Consider the following 9,075-nt stretch of genomic DNA (forward strand, 5'->3'; position numbering starts at 1 on the left):
TTACATAAATTAAAAAACGGATTAGGAATAAATTCCAACACTCCTGGTATATGAAAACCAAGAAATGTAGATAACAGGTAGGGAAGAGGATCTCCCCTTTGTATAGCGCTGGCACCAGAACTTCTGGGAGGACTCCAGAGACTTTAGGACGCAGGCTTGTGTTTTTGTGGAAATAAGCACGCTTCAAACAAACCCGGATTTCTTTTGCATTTTCTTCCATAACTTCTCTGCCTGGGAGTGCGACTCTTCAGCGGGGTTGATTACACGACCAAGTCAGATTGCACAGATGATCTGCCATGCCACGGAAAATAGGGGAAAGACAGGAAATAAAGCTAGAGAGAGAGAGAGAGAGAGAGAGAGAGAGGGAGAGGGAGAGAGCGAGAGAGCAGGCAAAAGAAACATGGCGCTGGTAAGCAGTATGTGCAAAATCCGCAAGGAATTGCAGTAAATTCCTTTTTGTTTGAAGAAAATTTACAACTTGGTAATAGACCTTTTTATGACCTATTTGGGCTCGTCATTGGCTGAGGCTGGTCATGTGCAGGCAGTGATGGCTTTCATGGCCTTTTTCCTGATTTCCCTGGCGAATTTCCCCCTGCATTCTGCCTTCTGAGAGCCTCAACCCCTCTTTTTCTAACCTTTGTCTCCGATGAGGTGTATTATAGTCGCTATGATGTTTGTGTACTGATCCATTTTAGATCAGGGCTCTTTAAAAAAAAAACTCGCCCGATTCCTGCGGGCTGCTACCTTGTCAGCCTCCAGCTATTTTGAGGACTCATAAGCGAGCATCTCGCTGCCGAGCGGCAAGGTCCCAGTCTGCCAGGCTGGCTCCCGGAGCTCTCTCCCTGTACCTGTTAGCCCCATTGTCTTTTGCCTTTTTATTTTATGCGGCTCGGATTGCTACCAACCAGTCTAATGGATTACAGCGATCCTCCTCGGCTCCCCTGCCTTCTTCCAGTGCAGCAAGCGGGTAAGGAATTCATTCATTTCTGCCTTATTACAGGGCTCCCCAGAACCCAGACGCCACCAGATGACTTGAGAAGTCATAAAAGAAAGTGTTCGGGACAGTAATAGCCGTCGCATTCATTTAGGCACTCAGATATCTTCGAGTCTAGGTCACTAACTGCACTGAATGTGGCTGCTAACTGCCCCTGCCTGTTTTGTCACCTGTCTGAGAGGCATTTTCTGATCCTTTAAGCCACAAGCAAGCACCACTTTCAAAACTATTTTTATTGGGGTGTATTTGGTCTTGTTGAAGGGCTGTCTCGAAGAGCAAGCTCTAGGAAAATGTGGCGAAGGTGATCAAAATACTCTGCTGACTGCCGAAGCAGGAAGTTTAGTTGAAGCAGAGTGTACGCTACTCAAAGATAGAGAACAGACAATTTAATGTGTGTGATATTCTTTGCTTTGCTCCAATAAAGGGCTTTTTGACGCATTGCTTAGTCTAATGATTTTGTAGTGTGCTCCAGATTATAGAATTCATTTGCATAACTACAGATTAACAGGTGTTTTTCTGACCAGAATTTTGGTCATTAATAATTTGCAACGCTGAATGACACATGAAAGTTATCAGTGTTGAGCCTGGATGAATAATGCTATCAGTTCTCAGTTATTTTGGATTTATGCTGTTAGCAATTTACGAGTGACGTTGACACTGAATATAAATATTTTACAGCAACTCTTCTCTCTATGCTTTTAATTATATCAAACCATAAAGGATGTGTATGTGATCTGATTATTTCTTGCTGCTTAGCTTTATTCATCACAAGGCAGAATTTTATAATAATGAAAATATAAGACTCTGAAGTTAATGAATATTTCAGAATTTAAAGAAGCTTTGTAGTAACTGTCTACTGTGTGTTTAATTTTCCAGGGCTATCTAGGGCGATTTTTTCCAGATCTATATTGTCTTGATTATATTTTATTAATATATTGCATACCACGTATTATACTGATACAAGGAATACACATAAACGTACTCACGTATACCATTTCTAGAGTTGTAAACATACAATACAATACAATGCAATGCAGTACAACAGTTCTAACCGTACGATTTGTAAATGGTAAAATTACATATATAAGTTAATTATACTTTTATAAACAGATTAATTTAAAAATATATAGATATTATACATAAATAATATATATTTTCTGTGTTATGCAAATATTTATAATCTACCTATTACAAACTATATTTTGAAATGTATATATAATAATTATGTAATTGTTTATCCTCAGTGATAGAAATGTTGTATTGCATCTAATGTTTACAATTCTGGGAAAAGGTCAAGACATATTATATAATATATACATAGAACATTTTACAACAGCATTATTTAGGTGACAAGCAATCATTTATGATGTCAAATATAAGCATTGTATATAATATTCAGAATTGATTATGAAAATAGAAAGGATTCTACTGGGTTCAGAACAGCTATTTTGAAGCCTTCAGAATTAAACAGTGTCAATCCCTCACTGTGTGTGCCTTCCAATAGGTCTACTATCCCATAAGCTTGCTATAAAGAGTAAAGTGAAGACTCTTAACTTTCTGGTGCTTTATATGTTTCCTTTCGCAACACCATAATTACGTTTGATTTAAAAGGACAGGTTGGGGAAATAACTTCTGACACAGCAACAATTTACAATATCAATTGGAAAAATATGCATTAGCTAATAATTTGTTTCTCAGAATGACTCCTCATGTGATATAGTTATTAGTATAGGTAATATTATGCAGTCGATTAGTAATAAAACTCTAAAATTTTGTAAAATTCACTCTCTTAAAAATGTTTTCAAATTATTAGCAGCTTCTGGGTGGGTGGGGAGAATACCCTATAACTTTGCAAGGGCGAATTTTAAAAATATGCTCATGTATATATTATATATACAGATAATGGGTTTGTATTTATATACACACCCTTTGAACAGTTTCTTTGGTACTTTGTGGCTTTTTTCCGAAAAGGGACGGCATTCAATTCTCTTTACCTCTCTCGATATATTTCTGTTCTTAAAATACACAAACACACACATGCTGCTAAGTTTGTGTGTGTGTGTGTGCTTCTAAATTGCAAACATTTTAAAGAAAGTATATGTGTTTATCTGTGTGTCTATTTATTTGGTTGCAAAGTGTTCATAATGTAACATGAAGCAGGTGTGAGAAGTACAATGTGAATATTGATTTCTATAATTAATTTAATCTTTGAAAGGAAATAGAGGATTCATTAAATAGACGTTAATGGCGTACACTCTGCAAAGAATAACCATAATCAAGGAAACTGCAACCAGGAACCAGTCGTGCTATCCAGACCTCATTAACACTCGTTTAATATTTAAAGATAAAGTTATAGCCCATGCTTCATTTTTGTAAGTAAATTCCCTCACTTTTTGTCTAGAAGAAAAACATAGATGAATGAGCTGAGTGAGTGTCCGTAGATGCTTGGTGAATATCCTTGGGGGGCGGGGGGATGCGAACATAAAGCACCTAATAGGAAAAATTAATACAAGATTTTTTCCCTGAGCCTTAGAATCCAGCGATTTGTTTATTTTCCAATCATGTTTTCTCGAAGAAATATATTTCTCATGGACTGCTTTATGAGCTCTTGGGGCAGAAAAAATCAGAACAAAGACAGTATTTCACTCCTTGGCTGGCAGGCAGCTGTTAAAGGTATTTACTGCTCTACTGCAGTGCGGCAGTGAATGCTGCTGGCAGTGTTAGAGGAAAAAAACTGGAAGTTAAAGGAAAAGATGAAGCACAGTAAACATTTCAACCATTCAGCTCGGTACAGTTTGTACTAAGAATCACCAAAGTAGATACGATACAACAAAATATATATTTCATTGATGCACGTTGTCAATTTTGCTTGTTAAAGGGAGGAATCTCAAATCTCTAATTCTAAAAGGGGAAATAACAAAATAATAAAAGCGTTCTACATTCTCCAAGAAACATGTGATTTCCAGTGTCTGAACTTAGTTTGCCAATCAGAGGGAACCGGTGATTATATCAGCTCCCATGAAAAATGGTTTCAAGTGCTTGCAAAGGTGAAGGTGGGAAGAAGAACAATTTATTTTGGCAGGCTTTAATGAAAAGGAAAACTGCCCAATGTTTCACATCTATGTATGCACTCTTACCTGTTTCATTATTAGGAAAGATGTTATTTTTCTCTAGTTCTCTCTCTCTCTCTCTCTGTTTGTGCATACATACGTGCATTCTGATAATGGGTGTTTATATTGTATGTGTAGAGATAGATAGACAGATAGATCCATCTACACTATAGGCAGGTATTGGCTAATAAATTTTTAAAAATTGAAAAATAAACCCAAGCAAGTTGGAAAAAAAATGGAAAAAAGCCCAATGCGCTTTTGATTCTATATTTGCTAATGTTGGACATTCTTTCATTTTCGCTGTTTTCCAAAGGCTCCTATTATACCTGACGTTGGGCCAGAGAGTGTAATCACCTTTAAAGCAGCATCCCGCACTGCCTGCAATGGGGAGTTCTCCTTCAGAGTAGCTGGCAAAATGTGCCCCGGCGTTCACTCCTTTGTCAGGAAAGAGACATGTTTACTTTAAACATCAGTTATTTGTTATTTTCAGTCCTATGCTTTTTTCTCCTCCTGGCATTTTATTAGGCCAGAAATCAATAGAACTACTCGAAGAGTAAGGTGCCACTCAAAGTGAATAAATTGGCAGAGTCTGCCCCTAAGTACAAGGAAGATTTTTTTTTTTTTGCAGATGAACATATTCCTTCCAGATGTTTGATATCTTTTTGTCTTTCAAAGCTATACAATCATATTCTGCCTTTTGCATCGGCTTTCTCAGTTTTTGTGTCGAAAATAAACTATAATTCCGATTAGTGTTGGCATGCATAAGCATTGGGACCCCAGAAAACAAGGGCAAGAACCCGCCCCTGCCGGTTATGTGATCCCTGGACTCTTGCTTATCACTTCGTTTGGATACAGCATATAGAAAAATCAAAGAGGAGGAGAGGTAGTATCCCTTGATTTATGTGGTAATGTTGTAAACCATTTGGAGAACTGATATTTTTATGTGTTTATCTGTGTAGTGCGAATTAACTCATCAGACTTTATCTAGGCTACGTCAAAAAGGCCAAGTTTTCAGAAAACATTTTCCCCACAGACCCTCTCCTTCTCCCTCGGTGTCCGCCGTCCGCCCCCGATCATTCAAAGCTGTCTCACTGGGGAACCTGTCCCTGAGAAACCAGGAGGCCTTTCTCCCTGGGTGCGTGTAACCACTTTGTTTTCCGGCCTCTCGTCCAGGAGAAGGCGCTGTAGGACAAGCCTCCGTTTTCTGTCTTTAAGAATTGCCCTTAGCTTAGCCAGAGAGTAAAACTACTGCTGTTTCGCAGTCACAGGGAGACCTCCTTCTACATGAGCTTCCACCGTGCCTGAGCCTCACAGGAGCATTGCCAAGTGCATATTACGCTCGCCCACGCTTTCATCTGGCAATCAGCAGAAACAGCCATCAAGATACAATTCCTGATGACTATTTACAGTCGGGAAAGACTCAGATGCGTTTTTCCCTTCCTTTGACCCTCCCAGGGAATCGTCCAGTGTACGATGCAAACCTTTTGTAAATGGGGAAATCCGTTTCCTTTATCACATCCATTTTGTCCCCCTCAATCCGGTTCGACAGTGGGTTGGTAGGACCACTGTGATTAACGCTGAGATAGTCACTGATGTAATGAAGTTGCACTGATCATCATCAACTGAGTCATTAAACTCTTGATGCTGACCCTTCTTCAAGCTACACTCAGCCTCCCTTCCCACCCTCCAACATACACCTCAACAGGGGGCCCAATTCTCTGAGTCAAATCTACCTAAAGGATATGAGAAGAGCACTATACCTCCCCATACAAAGAGCTATTCACTGTCTTGCTAGCAGTGCCCAGTCTGCTGCAGGCCACTGACATTTAAAACACTACCAGCCTCCACTATCATCACGTGCAGTCCTCATTTATGAGGGTATATAGGCTGCCTTTTGTACTATGATTCACCAGTGCTCACGATTAGGGGCTCTCCAGTGTCATCAGCCAGGTCTTTGATGTTGTTCAGTCACCGTTTCCTTTGCTCTCCTTTTGATCTCGGCTACAGCACCCCCTACTGCATTTCTCCTTCAGTCTCACTTTGGGCTAGTACTCCCACTTATCTGTCTACTCTCCTCTCTCTGACAGTGGTGGTAAAAGCCCATTCACCCACAAATCGCCCTGTCTCCTTCTCTGGTAAATCCTTCAGGGTTCAACTTTCACAGTCATGCCACAAGTATTTGTACCAGCACGACCTTCCTGGTCACTTAGCTCCCTCCCTTCTTTCCTCAGTGCCCTTCAATGGTATAGACACAGTACATGGTGAGCCTGGTCTCCTACAGCAGCTCTCACACCCTGTGGACTCCATGTAGAGCTCCACCTCATCCTCACTCCTAACCCTTACACCGGTTCAGATGTTCAGCGAGAGTCAACGTGTTTGACCTTTTGATCTTCCTACTCAACCCACTTTCCCCGCTCACTGGCACTGTTCGCTTTACTTGTTTCCAAAGGCTTACTGCTGGGGATGAGGACCTCTACTTTCATAGGCATTCATTGAAAGCCCTCACATCTACTTTCAAGAGCAGTACACATTCCTATATCTGGATAAATGTTGATAAAATAATGTAACCTAATTTATTGGCCATCATAAAGATCGCACAATAGGTTGAGCTGAAAGCTTTGACGCAGGTGATATAGTAACATCACAGCTCCTGGTCGCATTTAGATTGTAAATTCCTCGAGGTAGGATCCTTGTCTGTATGTCCACCAAGTACCATAAAAGCCAGTCGCACTCTATACAAATCATTACAGTAATCCCACTCCTTTATCGTTACTATTTCTAGTGTTTTATTGTCTCTGTTCCATTTTAAGATCAGCAACATCCGTATCTGAAAAGCAGGTACTATTCGGAATCCTCCAAAATCCATTTTCTCATTAGAACAACAAAATCTGCCTTCCGTATTCCCTGACCAGAGCTTTAAAGACACACCAGCATTTCATAATGAGTTCGGCAGGAAGAACTTCATATTTCCTTGTTTAAAATCTGTGGACTGGAGCTATTCAGCAGCATGCAAAGTATCTCCATACCCCAATTAGTAAGATTTATATTCCAATTTACTCTCTGTAGAACTTCTCTATGTACGCCACCTCACATCCCCAGTCTCTCCTAGCTCCCAATTTTTCTGGATCTTCTATGCGTCTTTCAGGATAGTTGAATCACTTGGTTGTATCCATGCCTAAAATTGTTGCCTCCATTCTGATTTCTTAACTGTTAAGGCTAAATAATGTATGTCTTCCAGCCTTTGCACGTGCATTCTGTCTGCTACACCTTTTTAGCTGCTTAATAGTGGTGTGTTGCTTTGAACGGCACAATTTTTCAATGTTCTAATATTTCACTGAGAACCGTCCAGTTGTGCCATGTTTTCTTCCTGATGATGTTCTTTGCCATCTTAGTGAACACACGCGTCCTGTCCCACAGCTTATTTGGTCTTTTTCCTCTCTTTATAGAGCCAAATTCCACTTTATACATTTCTCTTATATTGTCCGGGTTATTGCAAAAGTAGCTAAAGTGATTGTGCATGCCGATAGGGAAAATCTTACACTGTTGATTTATTACACTGTTAATAAATGAGCTGAGTTGACTCATGATCTTAACCTGCCAGATTTTTCAGTTCAATAATGTTTCCCCTCTTTTCTGTACCACAATGATCTCAGTGGATCTCTGGATCTGGCCAGCTCCAAACGCATTTTTCCCTGCTGTATTAAGAAAATATTTCCTCTACAACATGATTCTCAGACTCCATGAGTTGGTGCCTTCATTTTTTGACCTGCCTAGACAATGACGGTTTCCCATTAGATTCTGATCTACAATCACTTCCTCCACCCTTGCAATGGAACTATTTGTGATTAGCTCACTTTTACCTTTAGGTATCACGTAATAATTACCTGTAGGACTTTCATGTAATTAACTTTGGATGCTTCAGCTGGTCAGCACTTTTGACGCTTTAGCTGCTGTGCTTTAGTAGGAAGACTGAAATAAACTTGGTATTGATTGTATTCTTCTAAATCGTCTACACAAGGCTCATAATGCTATTTCAGAATGTGTATGCGTATATTCACTAGTACACTGATACATCTCATATAGGGTGTGTGTGATAGTCACTCACCATCAATTCATTACATTGCAGAAAGACCCATAATGTTACAGTGCCCAAGTTATAGTAAGACAAGAACCTGCCTGTACATATCTGAATATTTTGTAGAGATCTGCATTTGTTTTGCTCCCTACAGTTAGCTTTCTGCAATCCCATAGCTGGTTTGATTCTCCATTCCCCTCCCCCCCACAAATCCACTTGCAGTCATTTGGTTTGTTAGGTAGACAGGCGATGTAGGTTCTGGCCTATTCTCAGCTAGAAGGACTTTCTCTAGGATTTTGTCCAATTCCATTCTATCGGTCTGTCATTCTCAAGGCTGTTGCTCACGGGGTACGATAGTGCCCAGATGAAGATCTGGAAGAAATAGCCCTTGAGGGATATATTTTCTATATGGTAAGCGAGGATTTAACCCTTCCTGTCCTCCTCATGTTAAAACGATGAACATAGCTAAAATCTCACAAACTGTACTGGCTAAGAATTTATTCGGAACTTCCATTGGTCCATAGCTTTCTTGGAGTAAGATAATATGGTAGTTCCTCTATAATTCGGCCTATCCTTGAAAGTGTGAATATAGCAAACCATCCAGAAGGCTCCTTTGGTCCAAACACAGATAGGATCTAGAAAAATATTATTTTTGGAATGCTTGCTTAGATTGCATTGGTTGATTGATAACGTTTCTTTTGACATTCATTTCTTAATTGCGTCATTAAATAGCTGAATGTAATACCAAAACTGTCACAGTTCTCTCAGGAATCAGAGGCAGTACAGAGCATAAAAAGAAACAAACTATTTCACAGAGTTGTCCTATTTATGAATACACGAAAACTTTATATTTGAATCCAAGTTTTTACCATGCAAAAGCAGAACAGCAGAGTGCA

General features: G+C 39.7%; 1 protein-coding gene across 2 annotated transcripts in view; it reads left to right on the top strand.

Annotated features, from left to right (window-relative positions):
* Positions 1-293: 293 nt before the first annotated feature.
* The window catches only part of HOXD3 (homeobox D3), a 37,332-nt gene continuing 28,550 nt past the window's right edge, over positions 294-9,075 (top strand). For both annotated transcript variants that reach the window (XM_084643253.1, XM_084643254.1), the window contains exon 1: positions 294-967. The gene's annotated coding sequence lies outside the window, so the exon portion shown is untranslated. The remainder of the gene's footprint in view (positions 968-9,075) is intronic.

The sequence above is a fragment of the Lepidochelys olivacea genome (genome assembly GCF_965140295.1).
Source record: "Lepidochelys olivacea isolate rLepOli2 genome assembly, chromosome: 11".
Taxonomy (NCBI): Eukaryota; Metazoa; Chordata; order Testudines; family Cheloniidae; genus Lepidochelys; species Lepidochelys olivacea.